We start from the raw sequence: 24,488 nt of genomic DNA, 5'->3' as shown, positions 1-24,488 counted from the left end.
CCGCAGCTCCGGCCCCCCTGCCCCCCTGCACTGTGGGCAGCACAAAGGCTTCAGCAGAACCACCAAAGGCCAAGGGGCTTCTGGCCGTTTCCCCTGCAGCACTGCACGCCTGGGCATTTAGCTGAGCACAAGCACCTTTTCCCCTTCTCCCCTATGCCCTGTGGACCCTAGGCAGCAATGAAATCTCCTTAGAGTCTGTATATTGTAACACATTCTATATTTTTCTTATTTATCTCTATTATAACACATTCTATATTTATCTATACAAAGGATAAAAAATGCAAGGGAAGTAAACAAAAAATCTTAAAGGAAAGGAAAATCCCCGCTGACGCAGGTTGCCCCAGCAAAGAGAGCCTCGCGGATCAGCTCTCCTGAGAACTCCAGCAGTGCAGCCAGCGCAGCCGCGGCAGACGGGGCCAAGCCATCCTGGCCCTGCGCAGCCGATCGTGCAGCCTCTGGAAGATGGAGCATCGCCCACTCGCTGTTGCTCGGAGGACATGCAGTGTTTGAATTGCCAGCTCTGACATGGCACTGCTCATGTCCTCCGTCAGGGGTTCGAGGGCTGCAAGAGAGAGGAACAGAGCCAAGGTCACGAGCCAGATCGGTAGGAGCCAAGGAGAGGCCCCTGCAAGGGCCATCCCAGCCGGCTCTTGCCATGGCCAGGAAAGAGCAGGGAGCAAGGGGATCAGCCCGAAGCTGCTGGCCACCAATGGCCCATACGGCCCTGAAATGTCAGTGTGCTCTGCCCACGGGAGCAGAGCCCTCTGCAGCCGGGGCAGGGCTTCCAGCTCTCCCCCCGCAGCCCCCGCTGTCAGCCCCCGCTGCCCTCACTCACCGGTGCAGATCAGCTGCAGCTCTTGCTGCTGCCCCCTCAGGTGCCGCCCGGCCATGCCTGTGAACACAGAGCCTGTCACGGCCCCAGCGGCACAGCTCCCTTGCCAGCGGAGCTGCCGGCGCTGTGGCCGCACGGGCTGCTGGCCCGGCAGGGCTCAGCCCGGCCCTTGCCGCACGCTGCCGCCCCAGGGCACGGCTGCCAGAGGGCGGCAGCAGCAACGCCCAGGCCAGGCGGGGCTCCACGGCGCCGGGGCAGCCGGCTGGCGCTGCCAGGGCAGCAGGCGGGGCTGGGGCCGAGCTGCGGCGGGCCGGGCCGGGGAGGGGAAGGGCAGCCCGGGCTCGTGGCTCACCCATGAACCTGACGGCCGCCTCTCGCAGGCGCTCCTGGGGGCTCCGCAGGTAGCGCAGGGCCCGGCGCAGGTGCCCGGCCGCTCTGCTCCTGTCCTCTGCCAGCTGCAGAGAGCGGCAGGAGGGAAGGGTTGGCGCGGGCTCAGCCCCTGGCCCGGGCGTTGCCTGCGTCCGGCCCCGGCCTCCCCTGGCCGCAGAGCCCTGAGGCGCGGCCGGCAGCCGCTGGCCAAGGGCTCCCGAGGGCAGGGGGGAGAGGGCCGGCTGCTGCCCGGGGAGCCGCGGTGCCGGCTCGCAGCCCCGCCTGGCCGGGGCTCAAGGGACACCCGGCTCGGGCCCACGGGAGCCGGGAGAAGAGCCCGCGCGGCCTCTGGCTGCAGCAGCGGGCAGGGGCACAGCTGCCCGGCCCGCACACTGAGCACCGCCCTCAGGGCCCTTCTCCAGGCTGAGGATTCTCGGCTGCTCTTACCAGGCTCTCGCCGAACCTCCATGTCTGATCCACCTCTGGCATTTGTTCGAGATTCCTTCTCTTCAGGAATCTGGCTGCAGAATGCAGCACTACACAGGAGGCCTGGAGAGCAGAGCAGAGAGGCACAGGTGGCCCCACAGTCCATGGCACAGGAGCCTCCCAGTGCCACAGCCTGGAGGAGGCTGCAAGGTGCCAGGGCAGGAGGCAACGCGGCCCCTTCCCAGGGCTACAGGAGCCGGCCACAAGTGCTCACCTGAGCAACAATCTGATTCTCATCATGGCAGTGGAAGTAGAGAGGGAGCAGGCTCTGGTGCACGTGAGACTTCAGGGCCTTTCTTCCATCATTGGTTAATGAGTCCAGCATCTCTTGAAAGACACACATGGAGCTCAGCTGCACCTGGCTATCCTCCTGTATGAAAGGAAGGGCAAAAGAGCTCAGCATCAGCTGCTTCAGGCCCCCCAGGGCACAGGCCTGCATCTCCACAGGGCACCAAGTGTCTGGGCAGCAGCCAGTGGCCGTGGCTGTGGGCACAGAGCCTTACATGGTCAAAGAGTGGCAGGAGCGCCTCAGCCAGCTGCAGGGCCATGGGGGTGGGTATTGGGGCACCATTATCCAGGAGCGAGTATCTGAGTAGAAGAATGGTCATCCTGATCATGTCGCTATCGTTTTCCTGCAGGAGCTCCACAAGCCTTTCAGTCAGGCTCCGCATTTTTTCAGCCTGTGTGGAACACAAGGTTGTGAAAGGCCACCCTGCTGCCGCAGGGCCCAGAGGCCAAAGGCCTGTCGCGAAGCACTGGGGCAGCTGGAGCGGGAGGCAGGAGAGCTGGGAGCAGCTGCCCCAGCGCCCGAAGCCCAGGCAAGGCCAAGCGACTGCCTTGCCCAGCCCCACGCTGCCTGCACGGCTTCAGCCACTGCCCCCTTCTCACCATGGAGGGGTTCTTGCCCAGCACTACGAGGCCTCTGAGCGCCAAGTGCCGCCTCTCCATGTTGTCGCTCTGCAGGTTCTGTGCCATGAGCTCCAGAATGCTGTCACTGCATTCCCTCAAGTCCAGGCACTCGAGGACCTGCAAGGCACAGGGCAGTGACAGGGAGGCGGCCGGCAGGAGCCCGGAGCCGCACAGGGCCGGGCCCAGGCAGCAGCAAAGGGCACGGGCACCGTTCTGGCAGCTGTGGCTGTAAGAGGGCAGAGAGCTGGGAGGCAGCTCAGCCAGGCAGCGCTGGCCTTGAGGCTCACCTCCACAAGGAATGCCAGGGCAGGGAAATCCCAGTATGGCATCCCTTCTCTGAGCATGGCCAGCAGGTAGAATGCAATCCCGGTACAAAAGTGCATGGCTGAATGGCAAATGATTCTGACAAGAGGAAAAAGGAAACAAGACCCTGAGGCAGTGGGGCAAAGCTCTCCCAGCAGTGACTCACACAGTTCTCATCTTTCCCCACCACCTTTCCAGCAAGGTGACCTGGGCCGTTTGGGACTTGGTTGCTCGTGGGCACCCTTCTCCCCCAGCTTTTTCCAGTGTGTTTGGCCGTCCCTCAGTGCCAAGGAGGGGACTTGGCCCATGACCACGGGGATTTTGTGGGACACCTGGGCACAGAGCAGAAATGTCAGAGGCAGTGGGGAGAAGGGGGTCTCACCTGGCCAGCAGAGCCACAGCATAGTGGTGGGTGTCAACAGAGAGCAGCGTGTCCCAGCCACACATGCGTTCTATTGCCACCACCACATCCTGACAGCGGAGACGGCAGAGCAGGGACTTCAGGGTCTGCACTGCAAACCTGTGAGCACAGCAAAGCCCAGGTCACACTGGCAGCACTGGCTCCTTGGCAGGCCACGTGGCAGGGACAGGAGGAGTGGGATGGAGCACCTGTTGGGGCTGGTGGCAAGGCCGTGCTCTTCCTGGCATGCCTTCCAGAACGTATCGACCTCCTCTGGCATATCCAGAGTGCTGAAGAACACTTGGAATAGCAGATGCACAAAGAGGCAGGGGAAATAGACCTTTAATATCCGTGGCAGACAGGGCACCTGGAGGATCTTCCACGTCACCACGGTTGCCTGCAAAGGACAAAGCCCCCCGAGACAGCGCTCAGTGCCGACGTGTCCGTGTGGCAGGGCCCGAGCGTGGCAGGGAGAGGCCCGGAGAGACCTTGGCAGGGGGAGCACGGGGCCTGGTGGGCCTGAAGCTGCCCCTGGGCACGGTTTCAGGCCAGCGCCTGAGGCAGGCAGATGCAGTGGGGGAAGGAGGATGGAGCGCTGCTGGAGGGGCGGCCTTGGGGCCAGCAAAGGCCAGTGTCAGAAACTCACAGCCAGGGCAAAGACACCCGTTTCGTCCCCATCGGAGGTGCACGTGCTGTGCACTGGCCAGCTCCCCAGCACATCCAGGAGGATCCGCTGTGCCAGCTCCGCAGTCCTGGCTGAGCCCATGATGGTCTTCCACATGGCCATGGCAGCTCTGTGGGGTCAGAGCTCTGTCTCAGGGCGGTCTCAGACACAGCCCCGGGGGCAGCTGAGCTGGCTGCCAGTTCTGCCTCTGCCCACTGGCCCTGGCCAGCAGCAGCCAGGCAGCCCAGCCCTATGGGGACGGAGCCCTGAGGGGCAGGGAGGGAGCATGGCAGCAGGCTTAGGGGCTGACGTGCCAGGGCTGGCAAAGGCAGCAGCCAGAGGGCCCTGGGAGTCTCTGTTGGTCAGACACCTGGGCCAGGCTGTACAGGGTGATGGGCTGGGGAGGCCTGAGCCCTGTGGGCAGGTGGGCCCCATACCTGTCACAGGACGGGGCCACGCGCAGGAGCGTCACCACTGCGTCATCTGGCTGTGCTTCAGCGAGATGCAGCAGGGCCTCGTCCAGCCTGTGCTCATCACAATCATTGGCCAGGAGCCACTGGTGGATGAACCTCACCATGGCGGGCACCTGGAGAAGGCACAGGGAGACTTGGAAAGCTGCCAGAGGGAGCAATGTTCCCAGCTTCCCCAGACAAGTGCTTCCCTTCCCGGCCCACTGCCATGTGGCCCCGAAGGCTCACAGCAGCCAGTACGCGTGGCTTGGGAGGCCAAGCAATTCGTGGGAGGATCAAACCCTGGCCACAGGCTGCTTACTTGGTTTGGATAGTAAAAATCTTCCTTTACAAGCATAGACAGGAGGGCAGCGCTGGTCTTGGTTTGGAAGATGGGAGAGTAGCGTCTGAGCCCAGTGCCCATGACCATGGTCTCTTCCTCCTGCATTCTCTTGATGAATTTGCAGACAAACTGTAGGAGAAGGGCAGGATGCCGGGGGTGTTGCATGGAGTGCTGCAGACACGGTGCTGGCCTGAGCAGGGACAGCAGGCCCAGCCCAGGTGGGGGTGGCTGCAGGTACCTGCGCTGTGCTGCGGAAGCGGCCACGGCTGGACTCCTGCTCTTGTGTGCGCTCCAGGTCTGCATCTGGCAAAGAGCGAGCGCAGCCAGAGCTGAGGGGCTGCGGGAAAGGCCGGAGAACACGGGCCAGCCCTGCGCTGCCCAGGCAGGGAGAGCCCCGGCATGGCCCAGGGGATGGAGCAGGGCCAGTGCGGGGTGTCTGCCCGGCCCCTCTTCCGTCCTGTCTTTGGGCACGTCCCCAGGGGATGGCATGGCATGGCATGGCATGGCATGGCATGGCATGGCATGGCATGGCATGGCATGGCATGGGGCCAAGCTGGCTGCAGGCATCAGTCTCACAGTCAGGCTCTGCCACTCACCCTCCTGCGGTGGCTGGAATGGCACCACCTCCTCGGTCTCCTGTGATGGGGCAGCTGCAGGGCCTTCTTCCTCCTCCTCCACCCAGGCCAGCTTGGGCACTATTGGGGGTCTCTGCTCCATACCTTTGACTGGATTTGTGGCTATTTGAAGGAGAGATGCCTTGGAAAAGCTCCAAGTCACCAAGTCCTTCAATTGTGCCTGGAAGTCACCTTCAAGTGGGAAGCCTCAGGAAGGCTGCAGGACAGCAAGTCCTGCACTCGCTCTCATGGGCTCCTGCCACAAGGGCAGGAGACTCCTGTCGAGGGCTGTGATCTGGCCTCGAGGGCACCTGCAGAAGTAAAACCTTGGGGAGACCACGGCTCAGCAAGTCCTGTGGTCTGGCCTCAAGCTCAGCTGCAGGAACAATGCCTCGGAAAAGCTGCGGGGGGGACACGAACGAGCGCGCTGTGCGGGGGCTCCTCACGGCACCGCTCTGTCCCGTCCTGTCCCGTCGCGTGCTCCGAGCACTGTGGCCTGCTCCTGTCACCGCCAGCTCCTGTGTCACCACTTGTCACAAAGGGCCCTTGGACACCCTTTCCATGTCACAGTGACCGTGCTGCAGCGTGTCACCAAGGGCCCTTGCACACACTGCCGCCTGCCCTGGGGCTGCCCCCAGCCCAGCCAAAGTGGCCCAGGCTGGAAGGAATGCCTGGCCCCAGGTGTCTAAGGCAGCCCCACAGGATCTTTAGGAAGGGCTCAGAGCATCAGCAAACGCTGCCCTGCTCTGCGGGCTCAGGGCAGCAGAAGGAGCCCCCAGGGCTGCCGACGCAGCCGTGCTGGGAAGGGCACGGGCCCTTCCAGAGAAGGTGGCACGGCCTCCTTGGGACACGTCCTGGCCCAGGCCATCCTAAACCCGCGGGTGTGACTCGCACAGGGAACGTGTGGGCCCGGGCACCAATGCTGCTCTGAGCCCTGGGGCCCGGGCAGCGCTGACATCAGCAGCTGGGGCAGAGTCCCTGCCCAAGCAGAGCTGCCACCCCCCGAGCCCTGGCAGCGCTGGTGCCCGTCTCCCGCCCCAGAGTCCTGTGCCCCCGGGGGGCTTCTGTGCCACAGGGAGCCAAAGCCCACGTGCATTGGGGGCTGTGCTCCCTCCTGCAGGGGCTGATGGCCGCAGCACCTGGAGCAACTGCTGGCAGCACTTGGTCTCTGTCAGAGGGCAGAAGCTGTTAGTCAGTCCTGAAAGGATTTTTTCATGGAAGGGATTGGCAGTAGCACCACAACACCATCAGCTGCTGAGTTTCCCTGGACGATTTGATTGCACAGAGGCACTGTCATGTTTCATGTGGTCTTCTGTCAGTTCTTCTGGGAAAAACACTAGCCCAGTCTGCGATGTTCAACGCTCCAGTTGCTGCCCATCTATCTGTGTCGTAGCTGATGCAAGGCAAATATTTCGTCCAGACGCAAAGAGTTGTGCCTGAAAAGTCACAGGGCAACATCTCTTTTTGATGTTTTATTGAATGCTTTCCAGAGCCTGCTGAGCGTTTTCGAGGATTTCTCCCTATCCCCAGGGCACCTTCTCCAGAAGTTCTTCTGTTCCATCCTTTTGCATTTAGTGAAAGCTACTGCAGTGACCAGTCCATCAAAGCCCTGGGAACACCTGAACTCCTGGGTGAAGCCGGGCAAAACATTTTTCTCCCAGATCTGAAGCCAATAAGTGCCAAGCACTGTCCCCAGTGTCATACCCTGTCCCTTGGAAGTATGCTGCTGCCATTTAAGTGGGGGAGCCAATGAAAACTACTTGTAACAGTTTTGTAATTTCTGCATTAGCATTCAAGTCCTTGACCAGATGAATCACATGTCAACGTTTTTGAGTCTGCCAGCCCTGCCATTTCTGGGATTCTTAAATATGGAAACTGTCATTTTTACATTGGATTTCAGAGTCTCTGAACAGTCACACAAGGGTTTAGTTTGAAACAATACCGAAAAATTTCCTGGTGTTCAGCTATAATTTTTACATTGGAATATACTCCTTATGACTACTTTAGGCAAGAGCAGCAAAGCCAAGAATAAGCCAAAGAGGCCATTCCTGTGTTCTAATGTGCTGCACAGAGCTAACGGGGAATTCAAGAATGGATTCGTGACACTGTTGAGTATGGCACGGATAAACAAGTGACACACTCCATGCATTTTAAGATGGCATAAATGCTTCCTTTCTTACAATCTCCCCATACTTATAACCAACATTGTTCACCCAGAAGCTGATTGGCTCTTAACCTGTCACCCATTGATTTCTTAGGGACCACCCTTTGGTAAAGCATCTGATGAGAAAACAACTGTTTCAAACTCCAGCTGCAAGATTGTTTTCATTCTTTCTCTCTGCCTTCTCAAAACTTGCTCGAACCATTTCTGGGAAAGTTTATCTGGCTTTTTCTCTGACCAGGCTTTCAGTCTCCACAGGATTCAGGAGCCTCAGCATGCACAGGAAGCCCCAAAGGCTTTGGCATGCTGAAATGCACCAGCCTGCTGCCTGTGCCTGGGCTGCACAGGGCTGAGCTCCATCTGGATGGTCTAACAAAGGCTGAATGGACATACCATGGCCCACTGGAGAATCCAGATCTTGTGAGCTGCATAAATCAGCTGTAACCAGCTGAATTTTTCATGTTAGCTTGAAATGCAGGGGAGGAAAAGGTAAACATGGAAAAGTGTTCTTCCAGTTCTAGTGACAGCTGTGCCTGCACAGCACCTGTGCCCACGGCAGGGTGGTGGTGGGAACCGCATGATCTTTGTGATACTTTGCAAGGCAAAGTGTTCTTTCATTCTGTGATTCCCCAAGTGGAGAGGAAAAGCGACCCATGGAAGTGCCGGGTTTTCCCCAGCACCTCCTTTGTTCCAGGCAAGTCCAGGATTTCGTTTCAGAGCTGATGCATGTGTCTTTAGGGTGCCTGCATAGAGGAGAGGGAGGGCAGCTGCATGGCAGGGCAGGTGCCCCATCAGAGTGTCTCTCTGCCCATGGCACCAATGGCGCTGCCTTGGGACGCCGCCTGTGGGAGGCGAGTCTGCCCTCAAGCCCGGCCATGGAAGTCAGTCAGGGGCACAGGCAGCAGCTGAAGCAGCCAAGCGTTGCTGTGAGGATGGCAAGTCAAGAGAGAGCCATTGTGGCCTACTCTGCTGAGCCTTTTGCCAAAGCAGGGGCCATTGTGCCCCCGGGCTCCCCCCGTCTGGCATCCCGGCGGGTGCGGACGCCTGGCCGAGCAGGTGCCGCCGTTCGGGTGCTGCTGTTGCTGAGCCCGCTCTGGTGCTGTTTCTGCGGGGCCCAGAGCCGCCGGGGCAGCAGCCACTCCGCAGCCTTGCTGGAGGAGACGCGGCCGCCCTCGCCATGGTGGCAGCAGCTCTGCGGGCCCAGAGCTCTGGGTCAGGGGGGCCTCGGTCACGGCACCGTGGCCTGGGAGCCGCCAGGGCCCGGGACGGCCGCCAGCCCTGCCTCTGCCCCTGCCCTTTATTGGCAGCACCCAGTGGCCGTGCCCTGGCAGCAGCCCCCCGCCGTCCCTGTGCCCAGCCAGCCCAGCCTGGGCACCTCAGGGGTGCCCCCACCCTCCTGCTGAGGCCCGGCCTCGAGGGCTTCTGCCGCAGGCCTGGGAGACGCTCTGGGGAAGTGCCAGAGCAGCCGGCTGCCAGGGACAAGGCGGCTGCCTGGGGGCTGCTTGTGCCCTCTGACACCCAATTCCTCAGGGATTCCCAGCACCCTGGCTCCTCAGGGGCCTCCTGCCCCCTTGGAGCTTCCTGCCACCCACTCTCTCACACATGCCCCTTGTTCCTTTCCACTGCCTCATCCTGTCAGGGCTTCTGCAGCACCGCATACCTTCGGGGCCCCATGCCCTCAGGGGCTGCCCCAGCACGGCCAAGCTGCCCGGCAGCAGTGCTGCAGCCCCACAGCAGCTCCAAAGCAGCCGCATCCAGAGGCACCTGGGAGCCCTCAGCAAGGCAGCCAGCAGCACACGGGCAGGAGGACACGGATGGCGCTTCCTGCCTGGCCCTGGGCTTGTGGCCATCTCCAGGCTCCGCTCTCACAGGGATCCCCGCAGCTCCGGCCCCCCTGCCCCCCTGCACTGTGGGCAGCACAAAGGCTTCAGCAGAACCACCAAAGGCCAAGGGGCTTCTGGCCGTTTCCCCTGCAGCACTGCACGCCTGGGCATTTAGCTGAGCACAAGCACCTTTTCCCCTTCTCCCCTATGCCCTGTGGACCCTAGGCAGCAAAGAAATCTCCTTAGAGTCTGTATATTGTAACACATTCTATATTTTTCTTATTTATCTCTATTATAACACATTCTATATTTATCTATACAAAGGATAAAAAATGCAAGGGAAGTAAACAAAAAATCTTAAAGGAAAGGAAAATCCCCGCTGGCGCAGGTTGCCCCAGCAAAGAGAGCCTCGCGGATCAGCTCTCCTGAGAACTCCAGCAGTGCAGCCAGCGCAGCCGCGGCAGACGGGGCCAAGCCATCCTAGCCCTGCGCAGCCGATCGTGCAGCCTCTGGAAGATGGAGCATCGCCCACTCGCTGTTGCTCGGAGGACATGCAGTGTTTGAATTGCCAGCTCTGACATGGCACTGCTCATGTCCTCCGTCAGGGGTTCGAGGGCTGCAAGAGAGAGGAACAGAGCCAAGGTCACGAGCCAGATCGGTAGGAGCCAAGGAGAGGCCCCTGCAAGGGCCATCCCAGCCGGCTCTTGCCATGGCCAGGAAAGAGCAGGGAGCAAGGGGATCAGCCCGAAGCTGCTGGCCACCAATGGCCCATACGGCCCTGAAATGTCAGTGTGCTCTGCCCACGGGAGCAGAGCCCTCTGCAGCCGGGGCAGGGCTTCCAGCTCTCCCCCCGCAGCCCCCGCTGTCAGCCCCCGCTGCCCTCACTCACCGGTGCAGATCAGCTGCAGCTCTTGCTGCTGCCCCCTCAGGTGCCGCCCGGCCATGCCTGTGAACACAGAGCCTGTCACGGCCCCAGCGGCACAGCTCCCTGCCAGCGGAGCTGCCGGCGCTGTGGCCGCACGGGCTGCTGGCCCGGCAGGGCTCAGCCCGGCCCTTGCCGCACGCTGCCGCCCCAGGGCACGGCTGCCAGAGGGCGGCAGCAGCAACGCCCAGGCCAGGCGGGGCTCCACGGCGCCGGGGCAGCCGGCTGGCGCTGCCGGGGCAGCAGGCGGGGCTGGGGCCGAGCTGCGGCGGGCCGGGCCGGGGAGGGGAAGGGCAGCCCGGGCTCGTGGCTCACCCATGAACCTGACGGCCGCCTCTCGCAGGCGCTCCTGGGGGCTCCGCAGGTAGCGCAGGGCCCGGCGCAGGTGCTCGGCCGCTCTGCTCCTGTCCTCTGCCAGCTGCAGAGAGCGGCAGGAGGGAAGGGTTGGCGCGGGCTCAGCCCCTGGCCCGGGCGTTGCCTGCGTCCGGCCCCGGCCTCCCCTGGCCGCAGAGCCCTGAGGCGCGGCCAGCGGCCGCTGGCCAAGGGCTCCCGAGGGCAGGGGGCAGAGGGCCGGCTGCTGCCCGGGGAGCCGCGGTGCCGGCTCGCAGCCCCGCCTGGCCGGGGCTCAATGGACACCCGGCTCGGGCCCACGGGAGCCGGGAGAAGAGCCCGCGCGGCCTCTGGCTGCAGCAGCGGGCAGGGGCACAGCTGCCCGGCCCGCACACTGAGCACCGCCCTCAGGGCCCTTCTCCAGGCTGAGGATTCTCGGCTGCTCTTACCAGGCTCTCGCCGAACCTCCATGTCTGATCCACCTCTGGCATTTGTTCGAGATTCCTTCTCTTCAGGAATCTGGCTGCAGAATGCAGCACTACACAGGAGGCCTGGAGAGCAGAGCAGAGAGGCACAGGTGGCCCCACAGTCCATGGCACAGGAGCCTCCCAGTGCCACAGCCTGGAGGAGGCTGCAAGGTGCCAGGGCAGGAGGCAACGCGGCCCCTTCCCAGGGCTACAGGAGCCGGCCACAAGTGCTCACCTGAGCAACAATCTGATTCTCATCATGGCAGTGGAAGTAGAGAGGGAGCAGGCTCTGGTGCACGTGAGACTTCAGGGCCTTTCTTCCATCATTGGTTAATGAGTCCAGCATCTCTTGAAAGACACACATGGAGCTCAGCTGCACCTGGCTATCCTCCTGTATGAAAGGAAGGGCAAAAGAGCTCAGCATCAGCTGCTTCAGGCCCCCCAGGGCACAGGCCTGCATCTCCACAGGGCACCAAGTGTCTGGGCAGCAGCCAGTGGCCGTGGCTGTGGGCACAGAGCCTTACATGGTCAAAGAGTGGCAGGAGCGCCTCAGCCAGCTGCAGGGCCATGGGGGTGGGTATTGGGGCACCATTATCCAGGAGCGAGTATCTGAGTAGAAGAATGGTCATCCTGATCATGTCGCTATCGTTTTCCTGCAGGAGCTCCACAAGCCTTTCAGTCAGGCTCCGCATTTTTTCAGCCTGTGTGGAACACAAGGTTGTGAAAGGCCACCCTGCTGCCGCAGGGCCCAGAGGCCAAAGGCCTGTCGCGAAGCACTGGGGCAGCTGGAGCGGGAGGCAGGAGAGCTGGGAGCAGCTGCCCCAGCGCCCGAAGCCCAGGCAAGGCCAAGCGACTGCCTTGCCCAGCCCCACGCTGCCTGCACGGCTTCAGCCACTGCCCCCTTCTCACCATGGAGGGGTTCTTGCCCAGCACTACGAGGCCTCTGAGCGCCAAGTGCCGCCTCTCCATGTTGTCGCTCTGCAGGTTCTGTGCCATGAGCTCCAGAATGCTGTCACTGCATTCCCTCAAGTCCAGGCACTCGAGGACCTGCAAGGCACAGGGCAGTGACAGGGAGGCGGCCGGCAGGAGCCCGGAGCCGCACAGGGCCGGGCCCAGGCAGCAGCACAGGGCACGGGCACCGTTCTGGCAGCTGTGGCTGTAAGAGGGCAGAGAGCTGGGAGGCAGCTCAGCCAGGCAGCGCTGGCCTTGAGGCTCACCTCCACAAGGAATGCCAGGGCAGGGAAATCCCAGTATGGCATCCCTTCTCTGAGCATGGCCAGCAGGTAGAATGCAATCCCGGTACAAAAGTGCATGGCTGAATGGCAAATGATTCTGACAAGAGGAAAAAGGAAACAAGACCCTGAGGCAGTGGGGCAAAGTTCTCCCAGCAGTGACTCACACAGTTCTCATCTTTCCCCACCACCTTTCCAGCAAGGTGACCTGGGCCGTTTGGGACTTGGTTGCTCGTGGGCACCCTTCTCCCCCAGCTTTTTCCAGTGTGTTTGGCCGTCCCTCAGTGCCAAGGAGGGGACTTGGCCCATGACCACGGGGATTTTGTGGGACACCTGGGCACAGAGCAGAAATGTCAGAGGCAGTGGGGAGAAGGGGGTCTCACCTGGCCAGCAGAGCCACAGCATAGTGGTGGGTGTCAACAGAGAGCAGCGTGTCCCAGCCACACATGCGTTCTATTGCCACCACCACATCCTGACAGCGGAGGCGGCAGAGCAGGGACTTCAGGGTCTGCACTGCAAACCTGTGAGCACAGCAAAGCCCAGGTCACACTGGCAGCACTGGCTCCTTGGCAGGCCACGTGGCAGGGACAGGAGGAGTGGGATGGAGCACCTGTTGGGGCTGGTGGCAAGGCCGTGCTCTTCCTGGCATGCCTTCCAGAACGTATCGACCTCCTCTGGCATATCCAGAGTGCTGAAGAACACTTGGAATAGCAGATGCACAAAGAGGCAGGGGAAATAGACCTTTAATATCCGTGGCAGACAGGGCACCTGGAGGATCTTCCACGTCACCACGGTTGCCTGCAAAGGACAAAGCCCCCCGAGACAGCGCTCAGTGCCGACGTGTCCGTGTGGCAGGGCCCGAGCGTGGCAGGGAGAGGCCCGGAGAGACCTTGGCAGGGGGAGCACGGGGCCTGGTGGGCCTGAAGCTGCCCCTGGGCACGGTTTCAGGCCAGCGCCTGAGGCAGGCAGATGCAGTGGGGGAAGGAGGATGGAGCGCTGCTGGAGGGGCGGCCTTGGGGCCAGCAAAGGCCAGTGTCAGAAACTCACAGCCAGGGCAAAGACACCCGTTTCGTCCCCATCGGAGGTGCACGTGCTGTGCACTGGCCAGCTCCCCAGCACATCCAGGAGGATCCGCTGTGCCAGCTCCGCAGTCCTGGCTGAGCCCATGATGGTCTTCCACATGGCCATGGCAGCTCTGTGGGGTCAGAGCTCTGTCTCAGGGCGGTCTCAGACACAGCCCCGGGGGCAGTTTGAGCTGGCTGCCAGTTCTGCCTCTGCCCACTGGCCCTGGCCAGCAGCAGCCAGGCAGCCCAGCCCTATGGGGACGGAGCCCTGAGGGGCAGGGAGGGAGCATGGCAGCAGGCTTAGGGGCTGACGTGCCAGGGCTGGCAAAGGCAGCAGCCAGAGGGCCCTGGGAGTCTCTGTTGGTCAGACACCTGGGCCAGGCTGTACAGGGTGATGGGCTGGGGAGGCCTGAGCCCTGTGGGCAGGTGGGCCCCATACCTGTCACAGGACGGGGCCACGCGCAGGAGCGTCACCACTGCGTCATCTGGCTGTGCTTCAGCGAGATGCAGCAGGGCCTCGTCCAGCCTGTGCTCATCACAATCATTGGCCAGGAGCCACTGGTGGATGAACCTCACCATGGCGGGCACCTGGAGAAGGCACAGGGAGACTTGGAAAGCTGCCAGAGGGAGCAATGTTCCCAGCTTCCCCAGACAAGTGCTTCCCTTCCCGGCCCACTGCCATGTGGCCCCGAAGGCTCACAGCAGCCAGTACGCGTGGCTTGGGAGGCCAAGCAATTCGTGGGAGGATCAAACCCTGGCCACAGGCTGCTTACTTGGTTTGGATAGTAAAAATCTTCCTTTACAAGCATAGACAGGAGGGCAGCGCTGGTCTTGGTTTGGAAGATGGGAGAGTAGCGTCTGAGCCCAGTGCCCATGACCATGGTCTCTTCCTCCTGCATTCTCTTGATGAATTTGCAGACAAACTGTAGGAGAAGGGCAGGATGCCGGGGGTGTTGCATGGAGTGCTGCAGACACGGTGCTGGCCTGAGCAGGGACAGCAGGCCCAGCCCAGGTGGGGGTGGCTGCAGGTACCTGCGCTGTGCTGCGGAAGCGGCCACGGCTGGACTCCTGCTCTTGTGTGCGCTCCAGGTCTGCATCTGGCAAAGAGCGAGCGCAGCCAGAGCTGAGGGGCTGCGGGAAAGGCCGGAGAACACGGGCCAGCCCTGCGCTGCCCAGGCAGGGAGAGCCCCGGCATGGCCCAGGGGATGGAGCAGGGCCAGTGCGGGGTGTCTGCCCGGCCCCTCTTCCGTCCTGTCTTTGGGCACGTCCCCAGGGGATGGCAGGCATGGCATGGGGCCAAGCTGGCTGCAGGCACCAGTCCCACAGTCAGGCTCTGCCACTCACCCTCCTGCGGTGGCTGGAATGGCACCACCTCCTCGGTCTCCTGTGATGGGGCAGCTGCAGGGCCTTCTTCCTCCTCCTCCACCCAGGCCAGCTTGGGCACTATTGGGGGTCTCTGCTCCATACCTTTGACTGGATTTGTGGCTATTTGAAGGAGAGATGCCTTGGAAAAGCTCCAAGTCACCAAGTCCTTCAATTGTGCCTGGAAGTCACCTTCAAGTGGGAAGCCTCAGGAAGGCTGCAGGACAGCAAGTCCTGCACTCGCTCTCATGGGCTCCTGCCACAAGGGCAGGAGACTCCTGTCGAGGGCTGTGATCTGGCCTCGAGGGCACCTGCAGAAGTAAAACCTTGGGGAGACCACGGCTCAGCAAGTCCTGTGGTCTGGCCTCAAGCTCAGCTGCAGGAACAATGCCTCGGAAAAGCTGCGGGGGGGACACGAACGAGCGCGCTGTGCGGGGGCTCCTCACGGCACCGCTCTGTCCCGTCCTGTCCCGTCGCGTGCTCCGAGCACTGTGGCCTGCTCCTGTCACCGCCAGCTCCTGTGTCACCACTTGTCACAAAGGGCCCTTGGACACCCTTTCCATGTCACAGTGACCGTGCTGCAGCGTGTCACCAAGGGCCCTTGCACACACTGCCGCCTGCCCTGGGGCTGCCCCCAGCCCAGCCAAAGTGGCCCAGGCTGGAAGGAATGCCTGGCCCCAGGTGTCTAAGGCAGCCCCACAGGATCTTTAGGAAGGGCTCAGAGCATCAGCAAACGCTGCCCTGCTCTGCGGGCTCAGGGCAGCAGAAGGAGCCCCCAGGGCTGCCGACGCAGCCGTGCTGGGAAGGGCACGGGCCCTTCCAGAGAAGGTGGCACGGCCTCCTTGGGACACGTCCTGGCCCAGGCCATCCTAAACCCGCGGGTGTGACTCGCACAGGGAACGTGTGGGCCCGGGCACCAATGCTGCTCTGAGCCCTGGGGCCCGGGCAGCGCTGACATCAGCAGCTGGGGCAGAGTCCCTGCCCAAGCAGAGCTGCCACCCCCCGAGCCCTGGCAGCGCTGGTGCCCGTCTCCCGCCCCAGAGTCCTGTGCCCCCGGGGGGCTTCTGTGCCACAGGGAGCCAAAGCCCACGTGCATTGGGGGCTGTGCTCCCTCCTGCAGGGGCTGATGGCCGCAGCACCTGGAGCAACTGCTGGCAGCACTTGGTCTCTGTCAGAGGGCAGAAGCTGTTAGTCAGTCCTGAAAGGATTTTTTCATGGAAGGGATTGGCAGTAGCACCACAACACCATCAGCTGCTGAGTTTCCCTGGACGATTTGATTGCACAGAGGCACTGTCATGTTTCATGTGGTCTTCTGTCAGTTCTTCTGGGAAAAACACTAGCCCAGTCTGCGATGTTCAACGCTCCAGTTGCTGCCCATCTATCTGTGTCGTAGCTGATGCAAGGCAAATATTTCGTCCAGACGCAAAGAGTTGTGCCTGAAAAGTCACAGGGCAACATCTCTTTTTGATGTTTTATTGAATGCTTTCCAGAGCCTGCTGAGCGTTTTCGAGGATTTCTCCCTATCCCCAGGGCACCTTCTCCAGAAGTTCTTCTGTTCCATCCTTTTGCATTTAGTGAAAGCTACTGCAGTGACCAGTCCATCAAAGCCCTGGGAACACCTGAACTCCTGGGTGAAGCCGGGCAAAACATTTTTCTCCCAGATCTGAAGCCATTAAGTGCCAAGCACTGTCCCCAGTGTCATACCCTGTCCCTTGGAAGTATGCTGCTGCCATTTAAGTGGGGGAGCCAATGAAAACTACTTGTAACAGTTTTGTAATTTCTGCATTAGCATTCAAGTCCTTGACCAGATGAATCACATGTCAACGTTTTTGAGTCTGCCAGCCCTGCCATTTCTGGGATTCTTAAATATGGAAACTGTCATTTTTACATTGGATTTCAGAGTCTCTGAACAGTCACACAAGGGTTTAGTTTGAAACAATACCGAAAAATTTCCTGGTGTTCAGCTATAATTTTTACATTGGAATATACTCCTTATGACTACTTTAGGCAAGAGCAGCAAAGCCAAGAATAAGCCAAAGAGGCCATTCCTGTGTTCTAATGTGCTGCACAGAGCTAACGGGGAATTCAAGAATGGATTCGTGACACTGTTGAGTATGGCACGGATAAACAAGTGACACACTCCATGCATTTTAAGATGGCATAAATGCTTCCTTTCTTACAATCTCCCCATACTTATAACCAACATTGTTCACCCAGAAGCTGATTGGCTCTTAACCTGTCACCCATTGATTTCTTAGGGACCACCCTTTGGTAAAGCATCTGATGAGAAAACAACTGTTTCAAACTCCAGCTGCAAGATTGTTTTCATTCTTTCTCTCTGCCTTCTCAAAACTTGCTCGAACCATTTCTGGGAAAGTTTATCTGGCTTTTTCTCTGACCAGGCTTTCAGTCTCCACAGGATTCAGGAGCCTCAGCATGCACAGGAAGCCCCAAAGGCTTTGGCATGCTGAAATGCACCAGCCTGCTGCCTGTGCCTGGGCTGCACAGGGCTGAGCTCCATCTGGATGGTCTAACAAAGGCTGAATGGACATACCATGGCCCACTGGAGAATCCAGATCTTGTGAGCTGCATAAATCAGCTGTAACCAGCTGAATTTTTCATGTTAGCTTGAAATGCAGGGGAGGAAAAGGTAAACATGGAAAAGTGTTCTTCCAGTTCTAGTGACAGCTGTGCCTGCACAGCACCTGTGCCCACGGCAGGGTGGTGGTGGGAACCGCATGATCTTTGTGATACTTTGCAAGGCAAAGTGTTCTTTCATTCTGTGATTCCCCAAGTGGAGAGGAAAAGCGACCCATGGAAGTGCCGGGTTTTCCCCAGCACCTCCTTTGTTCCAGGCAAGTCCAGGATTTCGTTTCAGAGCTGATGCATGTGTCTTTAGGGTGCCTGCATAGAGGAGAGGGAGGGCAGCTGCATGGCAGGGCAGGTGCCCCATCAGAGTGTCTCTCTGCCCATGGCACCAATGGCGCTGCCTTGGGACGCCGCCTGTGGGAGGCGAGTCTGCCCTCAAGCCCGGCCATGGAAGTCAGTCAGGGGCACAGGCAGCAGCTGAAGCAGCCAAGCGTTGCTGTGAGGATGGCAAGTCAAGAGAGAGCCATTGTGGCCTACTCTGCTGAGCCTTTTGCCAAAGCAGGGGCCATTGTGCCCCCGGGCTCCCCCCGTCTGGCATCCCGGCGGGTGCGGACGCCTGGCCGAGCAGGTGCCGCCGTTCGGGTGCTGCTGTTGCTGAGCCCGCTCTGGTGCTGTTTCTGCGGGGCCCAGAGCCGCCGGGGCAGCAGCCACTCCGCAGCCTTGCTGGAGGAGACGCGGCCGCCCTCGCCATGGTGGCAGCAGCTCTGCGGGCCCAGAGCTCTGGGTCAGGGGGGCCTCGGTCACGGCACCGTGGCCTGGGAGCCGCCAGGGCCCGGGACGGCCGCCAGCCCTGCCTCTGCCCCTGCCCTTTATTGGCAGCACCCAGTGGCCGTGCCCTGGCAGCAGCCCCCCGCCGTCCCTGTGCCCAGCCAGTCCAGCCTGGGCACCTCAGGGGTGCCCCCACCCTCCTGCTGAGGCCCGGCCTCGAGGGCTTCTGCCGCAGGCCTGGGAGACGCTCTGGGGAAGTGCCAGAGCAGCCGGCTGCCAGGGACAAGGCGGCTGCCTGGGGGCTGCTTGTGCCCTCTGACACCCAATTCCTCAGGGATTCCCAGCACCCTGGCTCCTCAGGGGCCTCCTGCCCCCTTGGAGCTTCCTGCCACCCACTCTCTCACACATGCCCCTTGTTCCTTTCCACTGCCTCATCCTGTCAGGGCTTCTGCAGCACCGCATACCTTCGGGGCCCCATGCCCTCAGGGGCTGCCCCAGCACGGCCAAGCTGCCCGGCAGCAGTGCTGCAGCCCCACAGCAGCTCCAAAGCAGCCGCATCCAGAGGCACCTGGGAGCCCTCAGCAAGGCAGCCAGCAGCACACGGGCAGGAGGACACGGATGGCGCTTCCTGCCTGGCCCTGGGCTTGTGGCCATCTCCAGGCTCCGCTCTCACAGGGATCCCCGCAGCTCCGGCCCCCCTGCCCCCCTGCACTGTGGGCAGCACAAAGGCTTCAGCAGAACCACCAAAGGCCAAGGGGCTTCTGGCCGTTTCCCCTGCAGCACTGCACGCCTGGGCATTTAGCTGAGCACAAGCACCTTTTCCCCTTCTCCCCTATGCCCTGTGGACCCTAGGCAGCAAAGAAATCTCCTTAGAGTCTGTATATTGTAACACATTCTATATTTTTCTTATTTATCTCTATTATAACACATTCTATATTTATCTATACAAAGGATAAAAAATGCAAGGGAAGTAAACAAAAAATCTTAAAGGAAAGGAAAATCCCCGCTGGCGCAGGTTGCCCCAGCAAAGAGAGCCTCGCGGATCAGCTCTCCTGAGAACTCCAGCAGTGCAGCCAGCGCAGCCGCGGCAGACGGGGCCAAGCCATCCTAGCCCTGCGCAGCCGATCGTGCAGCCTCTGGAAGATGGAGCATCGCCCACTCGCTGTTGCTCGGAGGACATACAGTGTTTGAATTGCCAGCTCTGACATGGCACTGCTCATGTCCTCCGTCAGGGGTTCGAGGGCTGCAAGAGAGAGGAACAGAGCCAAGGTCACGAGCCAGATCGGTAGGAGCCAAGGAGAGGCCCCTGCAAGGGCCATCCCAGCCGGCTCTTGCCATGGCCAGGAAAGAGCAGGGAGCAAGGGGATCAGCCCGAAGCTGCTGGCCACCAATGGCCCATACGGCCCTGAAATGTCAGTGTGCTCTGCCCACGGGAGCAGAGCCCTCTGCAGCCGGGGCAGGGCTTCCAGCTCTCCCCCCGCAGCCCCCGCTGTCAGCCCCCGCTGCCCTCACTCACCGGTGCAGATCAGCTGCAGCTCTTGCTGCTGCCCCCTCAGGTGCCGCCCGGCCATGCCTGTGAACACTGAGCCTGTCACGGCCCCAGCGGCACAGCTCCCTGACAGCGGAGCTGCCGGCGCTGTGGCCGCACGGGCTGCTGGCCCGGCAGGGCTCAGCCCGGCCCTTGCCGCACGCTGCCGCCCCAGGGCACGGCTGCCAGAGGGCGGCAGCAGCAACGCCCAGGCCAGGCGGGGCTCCACGGCGCCGGGGCAGCCGGCTGGCGCTGCCGGGGCAGCAGGCGGGGCTGGGGCCGAGCTGCGGCGGGCCGGGCCGGGGAGGGGAAGGGCAGCCCGGGCTCGTGGCTCACCCATGAACCTGACGGCCGCCTCTCGCAGGCGCTCCTGGGGGCTCCGCAGGTAGCGCAGGGCCCGGCGCAGGTGCTCGGCCGCTCTGCTCCTGTCCTCTGCCAGCTGCAGAGAGCGGCAGGAGGGAAGGGTTGGCGCGGGCTCAGCCCCTGGCCCGGGCGTTGCCTGCGTCCGGCCCCGGCCTCCCCTGGCCGCAGAGCCCTGAGGCGCGGCCGGCAGCCGCTGGCCAAGGGCTCCCGAGGGCAGGGGGCAGAGGGCCGGCTGCTGCCCGGGGAGCCGCGGTGCCGGCTCGCAGCCCCGCCTGGCCGGGGCTCAATGGACACCCGGCTCGGGCCCACGGGAGCCGGGAGAAGAGCCCGCGCGGCCTCTGGCTGCAGCAGCGGGCAGGGGCACAGCTGCCCGGCCCGCACACTGAGCACCGCCCTCAGGGCCCTTCTCCAGGCTGAGGATTCTCGGCTGCTCTTACCAGGCTCTCGCCGAACCTCCATGTCTGATCCACCTCTGGCATTTGTTCGAGATTCCTTCTCTTCAGGAATCTGGCTGCAGAATGCAGCACTACACAGGAGGCCTGGAGAGCAGAGCAGAGAGGCACAGGTGGCCCCACAGTCCATGGCACAGGAGCCTCCCAGTGCCACAGCCTGGAGGAGGCTGCAAGGTGCCAGGGCAGGAGGCAACGCGGCCCCTTCCCAGGGCTACAGGAGCCGGCCACAAGTGCTCACCTGAGCAACAATCTGATTCTCATCATGGCAGTGGAAGTAGAGAGGGAGCAGGCTCTGGTGCACGTGAGACTTCAGGGCCTTTCTTCCATCATTGGTTAATGAGTCCAGCATCTCTTGAAAGACACACATGGAGCTCAGCTGCACCTGGCTATCCTCCTGTATGAAAGGAAGGGCAAAAGAGCTCAGCATCAGCTGCTTCAGGCCCCCCAGGGCACAGGCCTGCATCTCCACAGGGCACCAAGTGTCTGGGCAGCAGCCAGTGGCCGTGGCCGTGGGCACAGAGCCTTACATGGTCAAAGAGTGGCAGGAGCGCCTCAGCCAGCTGCAGGGCCATGGGGGTGGGTATTGGGGCACCATTATCCAGGAGCGAGTATCTGAGTAGAAGAATGGTCATCCTGATCATGTCGCTATCGTTTTCCTGCAGGAGCTCCACAAGCCTTTCAGTCAGGCTCCGCATTTTTTCAGCCTGTGTGGAACACAAGGTTGTGAAAGGCCACCCTGCTGCCGCAGGGCCCAGAGGCCAAAGGCCTGTCGCGAAGCACTGGGGCAGCTGGAGCGGGAGGCAGGAGAGCTGGGAGCAGCTGCCCCAGTGCCCGAAGCCCAGGCAAGGCCAAGCGACTGCCTTGCCCAGCCCCACGCTGCCTGCACGGCTTCAGCCACTGCCCCCTTCTCACCATGGAGGGGTTCTTGCCCAGCACTACGAGGCCTCTGAGCGCCAAGTGCCGCCTCTCCATGTTGTCGCTCTGCAGGTTCTGTGCCATGAGCTCCAGAATGCTGTCACTGCATTCCCTCAAGTCCAGGCACTCGAGGACCTGCAAGGCACAGGGCAGTGACAGGGAGGCGGCCGGCAGGAGCCCGGAGCCGCACAGGGCCGGGCCCAGGCAGCAGCACAGGGCACGGGCACCGTTCTGGCAGCTGTGGCTGTAAGAGGGCAGAGAGCTGGGAGGCAGCTCAGCCAGGCAGCGCTGGCCTTGAGGCTCACCTCCACAAGGAATGCCAGGGCAGGGAAATCCCAGTATGGCATCCCTTCTCTGAGCATGGCCAGCAGGTAGAATGCAATCCCGGTACAAAAGTGCATGGCTGAATGGCAAATGATTCTGACAAGAGGAAAAAGGAAACAAGACCCTGAGGCAGTGGGGCAAAGCTTTCCCAGCAGTGACTCACACAGTTCTCATCTTTCCCCACCACCTTTCCAGCAAGGTGACCTGGGCCGTTTGGGACTTGGTTGCTCGTGGGCACCCTTCTCCCCCAGCTTTTTCCAGTGTGTTTGGCCGTCCCTCAGTGCCAAGGAGGGGACTTGGCCCATGACCACGGGGATTTTGTGGGACACCTGGGCACAGAGCAGAAATGTCAGAGGCAGTGGGGAGAAGGGGGTCTCACCTGGCCAGCAGAGCCACAGCATAGTGGTGGGTGTCAACAGAGAGCAGCGTGTCCCAGCCACACATGCGTTCTATTGCCACCACCACATCCTGACAGCGGAGACGGCAGAGCAGGGACTTCAGGGTCTGCACTGCAAACCTGTGAGCACAGCAAAGCCCAGGTCACACTGGCAGCACTGGCTCCTTGGCAGGCCACGTGGCAGGGACAGGAGGAGTGGGATGGAGCACCTGTTGGGGCTGGTGGCAAGGCCGTGCTCTTCCTGGCATGCCTTCCAGAACGTATCGACCTCCTCTGGCATATCCAGAGTGCTGAAGAACACTTGGAATAGCAGATGCACAAAGAGGCAGGGGAAATAGACCTTTAATATCCGTGGCAGACAGGGCACCTGGAGGATCTTCCACGTCACCACGGTTGCCTGCAAAGGACAAAGCCCCCCGAGACAGCGCTCAGTGCCGACGTGTCCGTGTGGCAGGGCCCGAGCGTGGCAGGGAGAGGCCCGGAGAGACCTTGGCAGGGGGAGCACGGGGCCTGGTGGGCCTGAAGCTGCCCCTGGGCACGGTTTCAGGCCAGCGCCTGAGGCAGGCAGATGCAGTGGGGGAAGGAGGATGGAGCGCTGCTGGAGGGGCGGCCTTGGGGCCAGCAAAGGCCAGTGTCAGAAACTCACAGCCAGGGCAAAGACACCCGTTTCATCCCCATCGGAGGTGCACGTGCTGTGCACTGGCCAGCTCCCCAGCACATCCAGGAGGATCCGCTGTGCCAGCTCCGCAGTCCTGGCTGAGCCCATGATGGTCTTCCACATGGCCATGGCAGCTCTGTGGGGTCAGAGCTCTGTCTCAGGGCGGTCTCAGACACAGCCCCGGGGGCAGTTTGAGCTGGCTGCCAGTTCTGCCTCTGCCCACTGGCCCTGGCCAGCAGCAGCCAGGCAGCCCAGCCCTATGGGGACGGAGCCCTGAGGGGCAGGGAGGGAGCATGGCAGCAGGCTTAGGGGCTGACGTGCCAGGGCTGGCAAAGGCAGCAGCCAGAGGGCCCTGGGAGTCTCTGTTGGTCAGACACCTGGGCCAGGCTGTACAGGGTGATGGGCTGGGGAGGCCTGAGCCCTGTGGGCAAGTGGGCCCCATACCTGTCACAGGACGGGGCCACGCGCAGGAGCGTCACCACTGCGTCATCTGGCTGTGCTTCCGCGAGATGCAGCAGGGCCTCGTCCAGCCTGTGCTCATCACAATCATTGGCCAGGAGCCACTGGTGGATGAACCTCACCATGGCGGGCACCTGGAGAAGGCACAGGGAGACTTGGAAAGCTGCCAGAGGGAGCAATGTTCCCAGCTTCCCCAGACAAGTGCTTCCCTTCCCGGCCCACTGCCACGTGGCCCCGAAGGCTCACAGCAGCCAGTACGCGTGGCTTGGGAGGCCAAGCAATTCGTGGGAGGATCAAACCCTGGCCACAGGCTGCTTACTTGGTTTGGATAGTAAAAATCTTCCTTTACAAGCATAGACAGGAGGGCAGCGCTGGTCTTGGTTTGGAAGATGGGAGAGTAGCGTCTGAGCCCAGTGCCCATGACCATGGTCTCTTCCTCCTGCATTCTCTTGATGAATTTGCAGACAAACTGTAGGAGAAGGGCAGGATGCCGGGGGTGTTGCATGGAGTGCTGCAGACACGGTGCTGGCCTGAGCAGGGACAGCAGGCCCAGCCCAGGTGGGGGTGGCTGCAGGTACCTGCGCTGTGCTGCGGAAGCGGCCACGGCTGGACTCCTGCTCTTGTGTGCGCTCCAGGTCTGCATCTGGCAAAGAGCGAGCGCAGCCAGAGCTGAGGGGCTGCGGGAAAGGCCGGAGAACACGGGCCAGCCCTGCGCTGCCCAGGCAGGGAGAGCCCCGGCATGGCCCAGGGGATGGAGCAGGGCCAGTGCGGGGTGTCTGCCCGGCCCCTCTTCCGTCCTGTCTTTGGGCACGTCCCCAGGGGATGGCAGGCATGGCATGGGGCCAAGCTGGCTGCAGGCACCAGTCCCACAGTCAGGCTCTGCCACTCACCCTCCTGCGGTGGCTGGAATGGCACCACCTCCTCGGTCTCCTGTGATGGGGCAGCTGCAGGGCCTTCTTCCTCCTCCTCCACCCAGGCCAGCTTGGGCACTATTGGGGGTCTCTGCTCCATACCTTTGACTGGATTTGTGGCTATTTGAAGGAGAGATGCCTTGGAAAAGCTCCAAGTCACCAAGTCCTTCAATTGTGCCTGGAAGTCACCTTCAAGTGGGAAGCCTCAGGAAGGCTGCAGGACAGCAAGTCCTGCACTCGCTCTCATGGGCTCCTGCCACAAGGGCAGGAGGCTCCTGTCGAGGGCTGTGATCTGGCCTCGAGGGCACCTGCAGAAGTAAAACCTTGGGGAGACCACGGCTCAGCAAGTCCTGTGGTCTGGCCTCAAGCTCAGCTGCAGGAACAATGCCTCGGA

This window comes from Zonotrichia albicollis, unplaced genomic scaffold (genome assembly GCF_047830755.1).
Source record: "Zonotrichia albicollis isolate bZonAlb1 unplaced genomic scaffold, bZonAlb1.hap1 Scaffold_125, whole genome shotgun sequence".
NCBI lineage: Eukaryota > Metazoa > Chordata > Aves > Passeriformes > Passerellidae > Zonotrichia > Zonotrichia albicollis.
Note: the sequence above shows the minus strand (reverse complement) of the source record.